The sequence below is a fragment of the Dama dama genome, chromosome 19, assembly GCF_033118175.1.
Source record: "Dama dama isolate Ldn47 chromosome 19, ASM3311817v1, whole genome shotgun sequence".
Lineage (NCBI taxonomy): Eukaryota > Metazoa > Chordata > Mammalia > Artiodactyla > Cervidae > Dama > Dama dama.
The window spans coordinates 41902041-41920822 of NC_083699.1; the positions used below are offsets into that span (position 1 = coordinate 41902041).

General features: G+C 38.6%; 1 protein-coding gene across 1 annotated transcript in view; it reads right to left on the reverse strand.

Moving 5' to 3' along the window:
• Positions 1–18782, reverse strand: part of P3H2 (prolyl 3-hydroxylase 2) — a 171894-nt gene that overhangs the window by 112241 nt on the left and 40871 nt on the right. The window lies entirely within an intron of this gene.

An 18782-nucleotide genomic window follows, 5' to 3' on the forward strand; every position in this document is an offset into this window, starting at 1 on the left:
TGAAAGTTCCAACACTCTAATCAGGTGGTGGGTTCTTCGAGCAGCCAGCTCCCATCCTTAGGTGACCTAAGGGCTTTCAAGAGTCACCCCATTTACATAACGCAAGGCATCTTCATCACCCTTTCCCTGGGAAATTTCAAGGGTTTTTGGAGCTGTGAGGCAGGACCCCTGGACAAGCACCAACTGAGAAGTATATTTTGGTCATCTGAATGACCAAATATATACTTCTTACAAATTATAATATCATACTCTGAAAGGCCATATCTATAGGGAACATTATTTCAGAAGGGTATGGGTGATAATCAGGGCTAATTCTTGCCTCTTTAAGAGTCTTAGATCGCAATCAAGTTTCTAGGCACTAACAGAAATGGCAAAGACGTTTTCCTAGCTGCAGGCTACTGGATGCCTTAAACACGCCAGCACGGCCTTATTTCATGAGTCCAGGAGACTGGATTAGAACAGCACATGCAGCTGCTCAGGCCTCCCCACTTCCTCTGCCTGGGACTGTCCTCAAATCTGTGCTCTGCCCAGACACTGCTCTGTCTTACACGGGCTACCCTTCCCAGGCCTCAACAGCCCAGACAGGCTCTCCGCCTTCACCACAGGCTAGAAACACATCTTTGGAAAATATGACCTCATTCCAGGGTGACCCGGGTTCATTTATAATGGAGAGAACCCATGAAGCTGCTGCCAACCTTCAGACAAGGGAAGGGGGATAGAGGGAAACAGACAGTGATGTAGAGCAGAAAGAGATGGAACTCAAAACTACTTATAAATCAATTCTGAGACATTTGAAAGGTCTGACTTTAAACATCATCTTATCCAGCTGCCTTTTACATAGTGATGAGTAACTTAGAGTCTTGCATCTCGGGTGTGATCCAGAGCAGAAGCAAAAATATCACATAGGAACTTTTCAGAAATGCTACTGAATAGAAATCACATTTTAATGAAATAGCCTAAGTGACTTGTACATACATGAAGGTTTGAGAAGCATGGGTTTTCAGGGTTAGGAATAAGTTGAAACCTACCAGTTCTGGTTCCCAGTCAGGCCCTGGATGAACTCTTTGCTCCCTCATAACTCTCTCCTGAGACCTCTCTCTATCAGGGCAGTCCCTTCTCTTGTCTCCTGGGGACAGAATCCTGCATCACTCCCCACCTGAAGCAAGCACTTGGTCCTTTGAAGGTTTCCCATAGGTGTCTACCTAGGTTAATGATGTGGATGTAAAGAAGGAAGAAAGAGGCTTCCAAACCTCACAAATCCTCCTGTAGGAGACAAAATTCAACCAAACTTGCTAAAGGGAGGGGCAAATAGAGATGGTGTGGGATGAGGTCTTTGTTTTAGGTAGAATCTAAATTCATCTACAGATTTCCCTGGTGGCCCTGTCTGCAATGCAGAAGACCTAGGTCGAGAAGATCCCCTAGAAAAGAGAATGGCAATCCACTCCTGTATTTTTGTCTGGAGAATTCCATGGACAGAGGAGCCTGGTGGGCTACACAGCGGGTACTACTCCATGGGGTCACAAAGAGTCAGACATGACTGGGCAACTAACACTTTATCTTTCAAGTTCATCTGCATTTCAGAAAAACAAAACCTTTGGCTATCAAGAGCATCTTTCCATAAAAACATGGGAGTAGAGAAAAAGATGAAATGATAGGAACAAATCTATTTTCAAAGCATATGGAAAATGGCAGGGGGCGGGGGGGGGGGGTTGCCAAATAACCATTACAGGATCCTCTCCCCTCTTCCCTTCTCTTTCTCCATCATTTCCAGCACTAATAATGCACAGTTGACCTTCAACCTACAATAGTCAGAAAGAAGAAAACAACGTGAGATCTGGCTGTAGAAGATGGGGGTAATTGAGATAGAAAAGCAGCGAGGGCAGATCAAAAAGGGGATGAAAAGCTATCCTCTGAGCACCCTTCCCCCAAAATAAAAGAGTACAAGGGAAAGCATGGAAATTCCCAAGATCACATCAGTAGTCCCTGAGTGAGTATAACTTGAGAGTGAGTGCATATTCTTAACATGTACCCAACGGGGGCCAACACAGTGCCTTGTACACAAAAGATTTTAGTCCATATCTTTTTTTTTTTTTTTATTAGTTGGAGGCCAATCACTTCACAACATTTCAGTGGGTTTTGTCATACATTGATATGTATCAGCCATGGATTTACACGTATTCCCCATCCCGATCCCCGCTCCCACCTCCCTCTCCACCCGATTCCCCCGGGTCCTCCCAGTGCACCAGGCTGGAGCACTTGTCTCATGCCTCCCACCTGGGCTGGTGATCTGTTTCACCATAGATAGTATACATGCTGTTCTTTTGAAATATCCCACCCTCACCTTCTCCCACAGAGTTCAAAAGTCTGTTCTATACATCTGTGTCTCTTTTTCTGTTTTGCATATAGGGTTATCGTTACCATCTTTCTAAATTCCATATATATGTGTCAGTATGCTGTAATGTTCTTTATCTTTCTGGCACCCCAATGTTCATCGCAGCACTGTTTATAATAGCCAGGACATGGAAGCAACCTAGATGCCCATCAGCAGATGAATGGATAAGGAAGCTGTGGTACATATACACCATGGAATATTACTCAGCCATTAAAAAGAATTCATTTGAACCAGTCCTAATGAGATGGATGAAGCTGGAGCCCCTTATACAGACTGAAGTAGTCCATATCTTTTAACTGTCTTGTTGAAGACCTAGTCCTTTTCCAATAATATGGGGATATGCTACACTCTCCTGCGTACAGTTCAGCAGCACTTATCAAATATCTTATAAGTCAATTCTTTTTAATTTTACGTTAAGATAATAGGTCCTGATGACCCTTCAGGAGGTAAAAGTATCTGAATTAAGGCAAAATCTGCTGGGATCTACAGGAACTGCAAGAGACAGACTCCTGTTGTTTCAACCCCGGTCAAAGTTCTGAAGATGGAATGGGGAATAAATGATCCCAAGAATGCTGGAAAAACTTGGTAACAGAGTGGGAGTGAGGGCAAGAAGGGGAATGACCAGGAATGGAAAGGATGAAATGTTTATATCAACTTAAAAGTGATGTATTGTCTTGACAGTTTCAACCACATGCTGGAAGCTGGAGGGAGAAGGGGCCTCCTGCTTTGCTGATGGACAGCAAGTTACAGGGACGATGTAAAAAGGTCAGCAAATTCAATCTTCATTTGAGCTACTGCTGTTATTTTAACTCTGTTGCAAAGGGTCACAGCATTCCATCCCAGATAATGAAAGGATGTTGGGAAAAGATCAGAGAAGGCACACACAAAATGGAAACTAACCAAACAAAGGCCAGATTTCATGCAGGGTGACATCAATTGGCTTCTGTTGGAGAGTGTCTGCAGTGACATACTGTGGCTCCCTTTTCCCTCTGCTGTCTGATAGCTTAATGGATTGGGGAAGGAGGACATTATCATTAACCACCAACAAGGCACAACCAGTGATGGAAGTTCCTCTTTGATAATCACTTTCTGGGATTGCCTCCTGGTACCCAGGCCCTCCCTTGGACAAAGCTAGACCAGAGAAGACAAGCATCTGCTTCATGGCAGGCGGGGAGGCTGCAGTGGCTTCCTACCCGTGCATCCAGAGGCCTGTTGGCATACCTCTATTAACATCAGTCAGAGCCGCATGATGACCTGTCTTCACATCTGACTGTATGTTCTTTGAGCAGAAGATCTTCTACTTTCCATTTTATAAAGCTGATGTACATTGCAGGTACAGAGGAGCCTGGCAGGCTACAGTTCATAGGGTTGCAAAGAGTCAGACATGACTTAGCGACTAAACAGTAGCAACACTGTCGGTGCTCAGGATGTGTTTGGGAAATATATCACAGAGAGACTGTCTCCATGAGTAAGGGGCTCCAAGCACGGCTGCAGCAGACAGTTGCACTCTCAGTCCAGCTGCACGAGGCAATGTCAAAAGTGCATGATTGTCATTCAACACTGAAGAATGAAAAATTGAAAAGCTCACAGGTTTCCATTATGGAGACCCTTCCCTCCCTGCCTCTCCAGCTATAATGGCATCTTGAAAGAAGCAAAGACCAAAGGAAGGAGAAAGCTCTGAATTGTCAGAACTGGGGGGGAATAATGACAATTTCCTGTTCACCATCATACCCTCATTTCACTGCTCTACTTGATTCCCAGGACAATTCGCCTCCACTGGATCTGCCACCCACACCCTCCAACAGCTCTGGACACCACCCACTAATGCAGACCTCCTGGTTCTGTGAACTTTTTAGGATGTGAGGGAAAAAATAAAACAACAACTGATGTCAACTAATGGACCAGGCCAAATAAATTCTTGAACTTGCTTTTGTATCTTGCAAGAAGCCTAACCATGCTCTCTTCACAGCACACATATGTTCATAAGTCTAACTGACATCTTATTTTTCATACTGTGGAAGTGAGGGTTTCTGCTCATAAGCTGAGTTTTTGTAAGGCCAAGGAGTACCATCATGATTCTAAACTACATTGAGAAACCCTAACTATGGGAAGCCATACTTAACTCTGAGTTATGGTTCCATATATGGGAGAAAAGATAAGTTTTTACCAACTGCAATTTAATGAAGAAATTCAAAGAAATAATCTTGGACTGCTGAGATATGAAGGTTTTGCCAAAATAAAGATTTTCTTTTTTTAACAAAATAGGCTTTATATGTAACTTGAGCATTTCAAACATTTTGATGAAAACATTTCACTTAAATCTAATCAAATGCCTAAGGATTACCTAGTTTTGTAACAAATAGCTGGAAATGTTTGTATTCAAGTAGCCTTTAGAAGGAAGTACCAAATTTATTGAAATTCACTTCTTTAGAAGTTCCTAAAATGGGTGGAAGTTAAGAGAAAGTGGTAGCAGTTAGAAAAATACAGTATCTGTCACTCCTAATAAAGCATATGGCTAAAACCTAATCTAGGTATCTATTTTTAAATTAGGCTTAAGATTTTAAGGAAGTCCATATCTAAATTGTAACTCATTCAACAGTCTGAGCTGCCAAGTTTCTGAAAGTTACAAGTGAACACAAAATCTATTCAGGCTCACTTACTAATTTTGTAGGAATTGGAGGGACCATCAATGCCAAATAAGAAAAAAGTTCCTGTATTTTTAAACAGGCGTTGACTCATGGAAGTATTTCCCTCTTACTTGCTCTAATTCCAACTCTTTTTTATTTTTTTTAGCAGTTGTTCGTGCTTTTGGTCAAGTCATCATTTCTCTGTTTTTAAGTAACTAAATGATATACTGTATCTTAGTCACAATAGCCTAATTTAGACAATGATCTCTACTTCCTAAGATGAGGTATTCCCCCAAGGGCAAAGCAAAGATTTCACATCAAAGTATATTTTGCTCATCTATCTCATAAATGGGTGAATCCGATTATAAAACTTCAGAGAAATAAGAGTGGATTTTAAGCCAAAATCCACATATTAACATGCTAGAAATGTAGAAAGAGGGTGGGATGGAGGGAATAACTGCATGGCTTGCTCTATTTTGATTACCCTTATATAACACCAAGAGCCATTAGTAACATTCATTACTGATGGTGGGGTTCTTAGCACAGCCAATGCTGCTGTTTCTAACCATAGAGCATTTATAAAGTGAGATTGAGCTGGAATCAAAAACAAAACTAAAACATCTTATTTCCCTGCTTTCCTTTCTTCTTTCCCCACAATTGCCGGATAATTCCTCCTCCAGTTTATTTTTCCCTCAGCCTCAGGACAGCATTCACAAAGTATGCTGTTTGGGAAGCATCATGTCCTAATCTCAACTGAGGGAAAACTGATGTCCCATATAAGTCCACAGATTCCACTGAAAGGTTGATGTCAAGAATCTATGGGTAGATATTACTTACTGCTACATGTATCGATGCTTTTGATTAAAAACTCTGGTGATAAGGTAGAAGTGAGAACAAAGGTTCAAGGAAAGATCGGGAATTACAAAGACTAGCAGCAGGATGATGGGAATGGAGTTTAACCACAAAACCCAGAGACAGAGACAGGTCACTCAGTCTGTGTTTACCTCCTACTATAGTTAAACAATTGCAAGCCTTGCAGATTTCAACTCCACAACGTCCTACAGGCTGTTTCTTATTTCTGTTATTTTATCAATATCCTGCTTAAGGCTACCAGTATTTCTCAGTCTTGCCTAATTCCTACTCATTAAGCAAACTGATGCCTGAAGAGTAAATATACTCATGCATTCCTCTCTTAAGAAATCTTAAGGGTTCCTCATTGTCTTCAGAAGAAAAAGAGTACCATGGAATGAAAAGAACATATGTGAGGATCCATGCACGTTTGGATTCCAACCCCAGTGTACTTCCCGCTGACCTTGGGCAACTTCCTTAGTCTGTCTAGGCTTCAATTTTCCCCTTGGTAAAATAGAGAAAACAACAACTGTCTGTGGTTGTGAGAATTACATAAGAAAAAGCATGTAAAATGCCTGGCCACCTTCCTGGTCTTTTGTTTCTTACACACCCTACGTCAAAAGTGTTCAGATGCTACCCACCCTTCAAAATTCAACCAGAATACTATCTCTTTGTTCTCAAATATATCCCTACTTCCTTCAACCTCATATTCCCTTGTGAATTTCATAACTCTACATTTACTGTCTTTTGGCACTTTTTAATCCTGTGCCCTGTACTGTAGAGAGATGTATATATCACACTCCCTCCTACTGGAAACTTGGATGCACATATCATTTTAACTCTCTAATCTCAGTGTGTTTTGCAAGGAATAGCCCCATTTAACAAATTCAAGTTGAATACATGAATAAAATTATTGCTTATTCTCAAGAACAGCTCTGATAACTGAAACCCCATGGGCAATGCATTACCCACTTTTCCATCACTGAATGTTGAAAAACTATACTTATCATAGGCTTTATAGGTGTCCAGTGAATACTAATTGCAATAATTCTGGCATTATTTTCATGTGTGAGCATTGCATTTTAAAAGCGAAGCCACCATACCTATGTTGAAGCCCTAGCTCTTCTATTTACTAACTTGGGCAAATATCTTAAGTTTCTTAAGCTCTTTGTGCCCTGAATTGATCATTTGTAAAATAATATCTTGCTTCAAAGTGAGTAACTTTTTCCTCATAAATACAAATATCTCTTATATCCACAAACCCTACTCTCTGCCCTAACCATCCCCAAGGATTTCAGTAGGGAACAAGTTCCTGATATAATGAACTGGTAAGAAGAGAATACAGAATACTAAAGTGGTATAATACCAACACTGGAAGAAAAGATAAGAGTGTGGAGGCAGGTGGTAATTGGGAGGTAAGCAGTAGCCGGGAGCCATGTACAAATCCTATGGGACAATTCTATTTGTGTTTAGTTCTAAGCTTCCATTACCACATATCTTCATGTATTTAAAGAAGTTATGTCAAGCTATTTTTCTATTAAGCCAGTATACTGGGTCCAAACCAAATTCTCCGATAAATGGCTTCTGAGATGTTTTACTTCAAAGTTAAAAGTTCTACCTTAACAAATTGCTTCATAATCTATGAAAAATGTGCCATGTGTGGAATGCAGCTACTGGCAAAGGGCAGGTTGCTTCTAGTTAGTCAGTGATGAATAGTCTGCAGATAGCATGAGCTGTGAGTTATTGAAAGGTAAACAGTCATTTTGCCCCGGAGAGACTCAGAATTCATTATTGTCAAGCCCAAGCTCAGAATTCTAGTTCCCAGGATGCCAAAGGCAAAAGAAAATGTTCTCTGGACAAAGATATTTTGCTAAACTCTAATGTTGGTCAATGCATTTGGATATTACATTAAGGACAGACTGCAGTACTAAAAAGGTTTTTTGTTTTTGGTTTTTTTTTCAATAGGACAACTCCACCAGACATTGTTTGGTTAAAAGAAGAAAAAAAGTTATTTTTAAAAGTCATGTCTGCAGTTGCTTCCAAGACTTCTGTTTTGCATTTCTTGGTTTGAAAGGCTCTATTTGAATGTTTTATGTTCTATTAAATACCAGGTATGTGCTTTGTCAGAAATTCAGATGATAGTGCTTCAGTAAAATTTCCACCCCTGGTGTTCAGTGACATGTGAGTGTGTCCAAGTCTCCTCCTCCTCATTGTCATGGTTGTTGTGATTGTAAGCAATATTATTCTTGGAGTGAGTGAAGCCTGTGGTGACCAGCAGAGACCCTCCAAGTTGCCTCTGGAGCTAAAGTTGTCACTTGGGACCTACAGGGAAATAAGTGGGAAGAGAGACACAGAGGTCTTAAAGGAAACAGCTCATTTCTTAACTATTCTCTGCAAGGAAAGAAATTGAGGAGCTTCCATTCTTTTCTTTGTGATGAGTTAGTCATGATGTTGTTTATAATTAACTATGTATCCATGTAAACAGTTAAATTTAACTCAATCCTGAATAAAAAGTAAACTGAAATAATTTTAGCATAAACATTCCCAACAACAAAATTCCAGGTCAAAATTAGGTCATTTTGTTTCTGATCCTCTCTGAGGAGTGAGTGGGGAAACAGGGCAAATGTGAATGGCCAAATGATCTGAATACTTACAGACTAGAACTGACAGATTCAAGCAGGGGCACATTTTGTAGTTTGATATAAATACAAACAACATCTGATATACCTGTCCAGTCTTTGTGTGTTCACATATGCATTTATTGTTTTAACCTAAATTTTCTGAGAATCAGGGTGTGCAAAGCACGCTGATAGGCACCAGGAATAGATGCAGAGAAAAACAGCAAAGTTCCGGGTTTTACTGAGATGATTTAATGGCCTAAATTTATATATGTTAAAAGTCAGAGATGCTCACATTTTAAAAAGATGAAATTTGAGCCATTCTGTATAATTTTGTAAATCTTCCACTAAACGAACATGGCATCTTGAGCATATTCCTGGTAGGGGAAATAACAGGAAGACCTATTGGAGGATCACAGGTAAGCTTTCCTGTTTTATGCCAGGCAAGCTTCAGGTACACACAAAGCCTTCGGATACAGAACAAATTCAAGATGCAATGCAAACATATTAGATTCAAACAGGAGACTGCAGGGGCTGTTCAGCTAATTTCATCTTCAAGGTTAAAGCTACTTTTGCATAGCGTTGGGCTCTAGGCTGGCTCATCCTGATTGGAGGACTCCCTGCCTAAAGATTCCTTGCTACAGAAAGCAAGATGTTCAAAGTCTCTAGGAAAGTATGATCTCTATGGAAGAATCCAATCTCTCCCAGGATCAGACATTGCCAGTATTTCAATGTCTGTCTGGCTTTTTCCTAACTAAATCTGCTTTCCTTTCATCTTGAGCACAAAGCTAGAGCATATTTCCCAGCCCTTTTGCATTAATTGTGGCCATAAGACTGAGTTAGACAGTGGGGAAAGTATGCAAAATATACATCATTTCCAGGTTTGATCCCCCAAAACCTCCCGTGTAATCCTGCACTCTCTCTTCCCTTGCCTACCAACTGGCTGGCCAATGCCAATTATCCAAGATGACCTTGGAAGCCATTTTAAAGTTGAAAATGGTATGGTGTTCCCTACCACCCCCTACAACCAGCTGGACATTTAAGCTCGTTGGACTGCAAGGAGATCCAACCAGTCCATCCTAAAGGAGATCAGTCCTGGGTGTTCACTGGAAGGACTGATGCTGAAGCTGAAACTCCAGTACTTTGGTCACCTCATGTGAAGAGTTGACTCATTGGAAAAGACCCTGATGCTGGGAGGGATTGGGGACAGGAGGAGGAGGGGACGACAGAGGATGAGATGGTTGGATGGCATCACTGACTCGATGGGCATGGGTTTGGGTAGACTCTGGGAGTTGGTGATGGACAGGGAGGCCGGGCGTGCTGCGATTCATGGGGTCGCAAAGAGTCAGACACAACTGAGAGACTGAACTGAAACTTCTATTATTTTAAGTCTTGAGATTTATAGTTTATCTTTTACAAAAACCAGAGGTTATATTAATAAAGAATGCAGAGGTTTTTTTTTTTTTTTTTCCCCTTTATGGAAACTTCAGTTAAAGTTTCTCTCTTTCTCTCCCTCTCTCTTTCTAGCCAAATCCTTCATTGACATAGCATTCAAGGAGAGACATCGTTTGATATATTTTACCATTTCCTTAATTTTATACAGCCCAGAAATATTTGGTCACCATATCTGTCTTTGTCACCATGATATGAGAAAATCTCTCTGGGCTACTGCAAAAGCTGGTATTTAATACTGGTATTTAATTCAGTCACACATCAGTCTGTCCTCTCACAATCTACTGTCTGTACAATTTAATGAAACAAATCTGAGAGTGAAGTTCCTCTACTTAAAATCATTGAAAACCCACCATCTACATTACAGATTTCTTAATGGGTCATTCATACTCATGGGCAATCTGGCTCCAGCCTACATCTCCAGTCTTGCCTGTTCAGAACTCATGGAAAACAAAAACAAAAACGCCAGAGAGCCACTCATCTGGGCTTTTTCTCACATTGATCCTCCCACCTAGAATGTCTTCCCCTCCTACCTTTCAAGATCCAGTTCTTCTCTGGGTAAAGCTTCTCTGAAAGTCACTAGCTGAACAATAATTCTCTCCAGAATATTCACAAGTAGTTTATCTTGACATTTAGCTATAATCATCAGATTCTTAGGTCTTTGTACACACAAAGTGAATCTGACCCATCTTTTTAACCAGTAGAATGAATGTCTTTCAAGAGCTATTTATTGAAAAAATAATATATGAGGAGAAAGGGGAAGGAAGAGAAGAAGGAAGGAGAAATATGAATAACTGTGAGGTCCTTTTCTACAGTCTAGAAACTTAACTTTCATGTGTCTTCCACAGAAACAAAGATACAAATCCTTCTGTGATCCTCATATCCCTCTTAGTTATTTTTTCCCCTTCTACACACAAAAGAAAAGGAAATAATTAGTGACAAAAACTCCCAGTGACAAATCTTCAGTGTCCTTTCCACCATATGGTGTCAGCTCAGTTTCTCAAGGGCTTTTCTTTTGATACTCAGTGGTTCTCTCATGAGGTTACTCTCTGATATTTAATATTAATTTACCTATGGTGCTGACCCATTTATCTATTAAGCATACACTTATGATCCTTCTCACCCATAAGTGTCCAACAAAAAGTTATATTTTAAGTATTTACAAAAGCATAAATAAATTTTAGAAATATTTAAAGCATCCTTTCTCAGAACTTTAAAGAGGATTTATCATCAGCAAACATTTCAAAAGGAGCTTGAGAGGGAAAGCAACCTGTTGAATGTCAATAGTCAGTTAAAACTAAAAGCAACATTAAATAACAAGAATGGAAGAAAGTAGGCAAGTTAACCTTGTTCCATCCTCTGATGCTGACAAGACTCCAGATACCTCAACCCTAATGGTCACTGAAAGTCCACCATTGGTCTGGCCACACGAGGGGATGCCCACCCTGCTGAACACACATAGATGTTGGTAGGAAGTTCAGTTGGTAGCTAGTTCAGTCCAGTTCAGTTCAGTCACTCAGTTATGTCTGACTCTTTGAATGACAGATTTGGTAGACTGGACTTACTCTAAACCCTAACTGATATCAAAACTGGACAATTTCCTATTTTTAAAAAACATTTCTAAGAACTTGGCAAAGACACATAAAGTAAAACTATATAGTAGATTAGTCTACTTTGAAAAACTACCCTTTCATCAAACTACCAACGCAATATTCCTGGAGGATGAAACAGCAGCAGAGAGGCAGTTTTATAGCAGCCAAAGCTGCAACTTCCTGAGTGAGAAGGCTTATCACTAAGAAGGGTCACCTGTTTTGTTCAGTGGAAAGACTGACACTTGCTGATCTACATAATACAGTTTTCTTTGGCAATAATTTTCAGTTCCCCTATATGTTGATTCTTTTCCATCCAAAAACAAAATAAGCATAATTTTTAAGACTTTTATTTTTTAAAAAGAAGTTGCAATTTTTTTTTCAGAGACCAGATATAATCTCCTATTATGACTCTCTAAACTTCTGGTACATACACCATTCCATGCCCAGTGGTATCCTAAGAAACCATGGGAAAAAAATGCTTCATATTAATGAGGTCAGTGTTTTCATAGGTGACAATTTAATTAGTTCCAATAAAAATTATATTCTCTGGTATATTTGTCCAAGACAGCCTCACCCATCAGTGCCTTCCATGAAGCAGAAGCTCAATAACTATTCAGGGAATTAAGGAACAAATGGCCTCCATGTGGTTTGGCCCCAGACCATAGAGTTGTACCCTTTGCAGATAGTACACCAAGAAGACTAAGAAAGTCTGTGACACACTTTTGGTTTCTTTTCTGGAACATTGCTAAGACTTTGGTTCCCAATAAAACAAAATTGCTACCTTCAGTGCAGGGCCATCTCTTCAATGACTGAAATGTCCAAGCTCTCCAAAATTCAGAAGTAAAGTAAAAGAGAAGATCCAGCAAAGGAGATAGAAAACAGCTAGTTAAACAGAGGGAAATCTAGCAAGAGCAAAGGAAAGGAAGGCTAGGGAAGGGAGAGTTTCAAGATACAATGTCATGAGAGTGAAATAACAGCTGAGAGGTCAAGAAAGTTAATTCAGATAACTGACCATCAGTTCTAAGAAGGTGTAGACCACTGGGGATGTTTATGAATGTCATTACAATGCATGGTATAGGTGGAAATCTAGCATCAGCACTGAAATAGGTGAGAGGAAGTAGAGACAGAAAGTCCAGATAAGTTTTTAAAGTTGTGATAATGGAGGGAAAGTGAGGTCAAAGGTGGTTTCTTTGTTTTAAGATGGGTGAATTAAGGTAGGTTTGTGAGCTGATGGCAGTCATCCAATGGTTATAGAGAAACTGAGGATGTAAGAGAGAAAAAAGAATAATCCTTTGGAAGGCTAGGGGAAATAGGCTAGGTTTAGGGTATTAGTCAAAAATCTTGATACCGTGTGATTTTGCATAGAAATTTATTTTATTTCCTTTTATGTTGTTATTATCATTAGCATTAGTATTGAGATTAGAGGGAGGGGCTTCCCTGATAGTCCAGGGGGTAAGACTGTGTCTTCTAGTACAGGGGATACAGGTTCATCAGTCCCTGGTTGGGGAACAAAGATCCTACATGCTTCATATAAAAACCAAAACATAAAACAGGAGCAATATTGTAACAAACTTAATAAAGACTTCAAAAATGGTCCACATCAAAAAAAAAAAAAAAAAAAACACTTTACAGAAAAGAAGAGATAGGAAGGAAAGAAGCAGTGTCTATCTACCTACAGAAGCCGGTGGACCCACGGACTTGACTTTGACAAGATGAAACTGTTCTCTTCACATGATCTCTACCTCATTCTCTTGAAGTCATAATACATTAGTAGATGTAGAAGCGGTTCTAAAAAGAACCTTGATTCAATCTTCTTGTCTTGCATGTGAGTTAATTGAGGAATTAACCCAATGGACATTAAGGGCACTGGGACAAAGGACATTAAGGACATTGAGGAATGTCCAGTGTGTTTCTAGTTACAAAAATTGATGCATCCTCTGAAAGAGTATTGGGAACTTTGCTCAGTCTTGCTCCCTCTCCTTTTCTTCTCCTGCTTATCAAGAGCTGTAATCAAGAGCACCCCATCAAAGGAGTGAGAGCTCATACTTATAGCAAAGAGGCAAGAGTTGACAGAAAAATAAATCTCAACTATATATATATATATGTATATATATATATATATATAGCTATTTATCCCTCCCATGTTAAACATTCTTATTTCTAACAAGTCATATTCACAGTCTGGCTTCTCAGAACTTATCTTTAGTAAAAACAAATTGTCTGCCTGAAGTGGTAATTTCCATTACCTCAAACTTGCCTCAAATACCAGACTTCTCTACAGTTTCAAGTATCTTGTTATATCTTGCCATCACTTCATTAACTTCTGTTAATTGAGTCAAAGGTTAGTCTTTAAGCTTAATCATATTACACAGAGACTTCTCAAGATCTTTCTTCAATGATTTAAATAAATAAAATTAAGAAAAATAATATATTAGAGAAATTTTAGAAAGTAAAATAACTTGGCTCTAATCTACGTTCTGAAACATTTTTTTCCCCACTAGCCTCCAAGAGATACATCAAATCTAAGTACCTAATTTCCTCAGTAAATCCCAACATATTCCTGGATGACATCTTTGCACTGAAACTGATGAACTAAGCAAAGTTCCAAGACCTTGGCTTTAGCTGTCATGATTTGTTTTAAACAGTAACCAAATGTTGACCAGCTGAACGCTGAAATAAATTTCCTTTAAAAGGCTTACATTAATTTTGAAATCTTTTATTACAAACTACAGTAAAAAGGCTTTTCAGTACCAGTCCCTAAAAGGAATCTGTTGCCTAGACGAAAACATTGAAATAAAATATTCAGTAAGTGTTTCCCAGCAAATCAGCTCAATATGCTCACAGTTCTGAAGACACATAAATCCATTCTAACTTCTGTAATTACTAAATAATCCTGCATTGCATAATCAATGAGCAAACATTGGTTGATAGCCACTATCAATTTTTATTAGAAAGGTTAAAAATAGGATAATTACTACTCAAATTATTCCAATGAGAATTTTAAAAGTATTGTTGGACTATTTCACTACTTTCCATTCCAGAAAAGATCACAGTCACTATCTTCTTGTACTATTCATGGGTCTTCCTAGGCACACATGTTGAAATCATAAAGAAAAAGTTGCAAATGTAAAACAGTCTTTTGAGACTGAATAAAAGGGGATTTATTTTTCTAGTCTTTAAGATTTATTTCAAATTAGCTCTGGGTAAATGTTCTGACCTCAAGTCTGAGTTTGAGTGATAATTCAAGAAACAAAGACAAACAGAAGAATATGTGTAAGATTACTATCTCCTTAGTCATAACATAAATCCCTTATAGCAATAAGAGAAATAAATGATGCCTCAGTATGATGGACAAAAGACATAAGCAATAATCAATAAATGTACTTTTACAGATGATTTATATTGATAATCAACAATGCATATGAAGACAAAATGAATTTTTTTATCCATCAAATTGTATAGTTTCCTTTATGTAAGTATAATTTAGAAAGTTGGCAGTGGTTTTAGGAAACAAATACTCAGCCTCTGATATTTAGAGTATTAAGTGATACCAACTTCCTCAAGGGCAACTGGCAATATAACGCAAATGTCTTAAGGCATGTGTACTATTTGATCCAGCAAATCTACTCCTAGGAATGTATTTTTTAAAAAATGATGAGAAATGAAAATTTAAATTAAATATAAATGAGCATCATGTAATATCTATGGGAGTGTAAAACTGAACACAGTTCAAATAACTAAGCAAGTATTTGTTAAATAAATTACAATATATTCATATAATAGCTACATTATAGCCATTTAAAATTTTAAGAGATTTATTTCATATTTTTAATTGATAAATGTTAGATACTAATATGCCTAGTATGATTCAAATTTGTTTAAATATACATGAACATGTGGTGTGTGTGTATCTGAAGTGGTATACATTAAAGTGTTATGAATGGTTAGGCTTAGGTGATAAAGTTGAGTAAGTATTGATTACTCGGATTTCTTTTTTGTACTTTGCTTCTCTGTATTTTTCAAATTATCTACAATGAACATATATTATTCCGGAAAAATAAACATTATTCTTAAATCACTTAAGAATAAATATTATTTTTAAACTGCTATTTTAACAGCTTCATATCATAGATACTATCTTCCTATACTATACTTAAGCTGCATTTATATCACTGCAAATAACAAAAGCAAAATCAAACTCTATATAAAAAGATGATATAAACAGTAGCATGTAATCAATCCAGTAAAAATGTTGATTGTCAGAATTTGGCAATAATGAAACAGACATATCTAATTTGGAATTTTGAATAGATTGCAAATGATGATAAATAGTCTGCATTAAGCAGATGCACAGTGTGTGACTTACAATGTGTGCAATTTTCTGTATGCCATACTTCGGTGAAAAACATTAAAAGTGAACCCAGCCATTGAGCCCTGGCTTGCTCCTAAAGACTCACAGCCGAGTTGGCAGGAAACCAGGAAGGGCACTGAGTCTAACCCCTCACCCCACTTTCTCAAAGCTACAGATAAGAAATGCTGCAATGGCTTGGGAAGCATTCCACTGTTTAAACAGCCCTGATAAGACCTTACTCCTCACAATGAACCACAAACCATCTGCCTCCTTTCAACTTCCAGGCATAGTCTGAGATAATCAGCTACAGGCACGCTTGAGTGTAGACAGTGAGAAGATCATCAACCACAAAGGCCTAGAATGCATCCTGTCACGTGGCCTGGGGACTGTGGCTGCCATCACAGCTCTGGTGGGTATGATCGAAGGATGATGACAGTTGTGTGCCCAGAAACTACAGTGCGGTCAAAGAAAGTAGGACAAGTGCAAACAGCAGGGCCAGAATTTCTATGGCTTGGCTGATGGTTAGCTGAATTTCTTTTTCCAAACCCAGTGGTGCAGTGGGGTATGGACGCCCCATAATCAAGAACTAAAGGAAGAGATGCTTGCGATAGATAATGGAAACAGACAGTTCAAGTGCAGCCAAAGACTTTTGCTCCTTTGGAACTAAGGCCATACCTCAAATGAGCTACAAATAAGACTGTTTGGTGAATCAGGACTTTGCCTGAATATTTTAAAATGATAAAAAGGACTTACTAAGAATCCTCTGAGGGCAGTCAGTTTATTTTGACTCAGATCACTCAATGAACGATTTATCATTAGATTAAAAAATATCCCCAGACCAACAAAAAAACAGGATATTTAACCTATGATTTAAGATTGGATTTTACTCTTGAGTCTTTATTTAAAAAGTTATACAACTCTAACTAAATTACTCGCTCTTGAATAGTTTCAACTTATTCATTAGTAAAGTGTCATTGAACCATTTAAGATCACATTTATTCCAGTGAGTCTGAAAGTAAATCTAGAACACTAAGATTCTAAATTTATAATCCCACAGTAAAGACATCTCTGTAAAGAGAAAGCAATCTCCTAAGATTTTTAAACAACATAATTTCCATGTTTACAAAAGCTGTATTGTGTATGAGTATTATGGAACCAATCCCATCTCATTACAGTCACAGGGGGGAAGATAAAAAGAGAGAGGTGTGTCCACAAGTAAAGGGCAACCTATTGTCTCTGTAGCCAATCAGTGAAACCCCTACATATGAATGAGTTCCATTCAGAGGGCACATTTGTTAAGTTCAATTGTTCCTTTGTCCAACAAAGTTAGCCTAGGTATCTGACTAACACCATCAGCAATATAGTATTGTACTGTAATAGATGTACAATTCTTCTCACACAAATAATACATAAGAAATCAACACAAAAAATAAAAAGAAAACACTTTAAATCTTATAGTACAGTACCTTGAAAAGTACAGTAGTACCAGCTACATCACTGCTGTTTTTATGCTTGCTTCCAGAATCCTGGGCTTGAAGTAAAGATACTGTATATCTGTACTCTATACAGTACTATATAGTAAAGCACAGAAAGGCATAACTACTTGTTCAAGATGCACACAGGTGACAATACACACCAGACACATGAAATAACTTACGTGACTGTACACACAAATGCATGGTCACATCTTTGAAAGTTTGCAACTTGAAGGTTCATATGTAGGGGACTTACTGTAACTTTTGGTTGTTTCATGCCTTTCTCTTTCACTTTCTCATGCATCCTCTTAGTTCCCTTTGATAAATTCAGGTCAGTTCAGTCGTTCAGTTGTTCAGTCATGTTTGACTCTTTGTGACCCCATGGACTGTAGCACACCAAGCTTCCCTGTCCACCACCAACCCCTGGAGCTTACTCAAACCCATGTCCATCAAGTCAGGGATGCCATCCAATCATCTCATCCTCTGTCATCCCCTTCTCCTTCTGCCTTCAATCTTTCCCAACATCAGGGTCTTTTCAAATGAGTCGGTTCACCGCAGTTCTTTGATAAATTACAAAACTATAATCAAGAAAGAAAAGATCTGAAAGTACAATAGAGAGAGGAACATTTGCAAAGAATTAAACCCTTGGACAATTAAGACAATTGTAAGCCTACAATCACTTCCTTGTGAAACCTCTCCTTTTGGTTAGAATGGATTTGTCCTCTCACTTTGCACACTGCTGCTCTCCCTTCACTCTGCGTGAGGTCACCTGACAAACAGCACTTCCTCCAGATCTCACTCATCCACTCCATCACTTATTAGCATATAATCCATTCATCCACTCCATTACTTATTAGCATATAATTAGCATATTTTGACCAACCTGGAAGTAAAACAGAAAGGGCCCTGTTCTCAACGAGCTAAGCACCTAGTAATGAATAGAAAACTGGACCACGAAACAACTGATCCACAAGGTTGAAAAGCATAAATGCACTCAGAGATAAAACCTTGTGAGATTTCTGAGATGGGAAAAAATTCTCCCAAACTGCACAGATCTGAGGAAGCTTCCTGAAAGATAGAGCACGGGAGAAAGGGCTTGAAAAGATGATAGGATCCAGACATGTAAGATGAGAGGGAGCAGGTACCAAGGAAAATATAAGTAGGAAAGTGTTTGGGTTGGTACCTGGGAGACTTAGAAAGGATTAGTGGAAGATCAGCCTGAAAGATAAGATGGCTCAGATCCTAAAAGTCTTGAATTTCAAATTAAGGCAGTCAGACACTATACACGCCATAGGAACCACTGAAGATTTTACATTAAAGCAGCAATATGATGAATCTTTGCTTTGGAATGGTTCATGCTTAAACTTCTCCAAACAAAAGTATTTTTTTCTGAAGATGTATCAGCAACCTTTCAAAGAAAATCCTC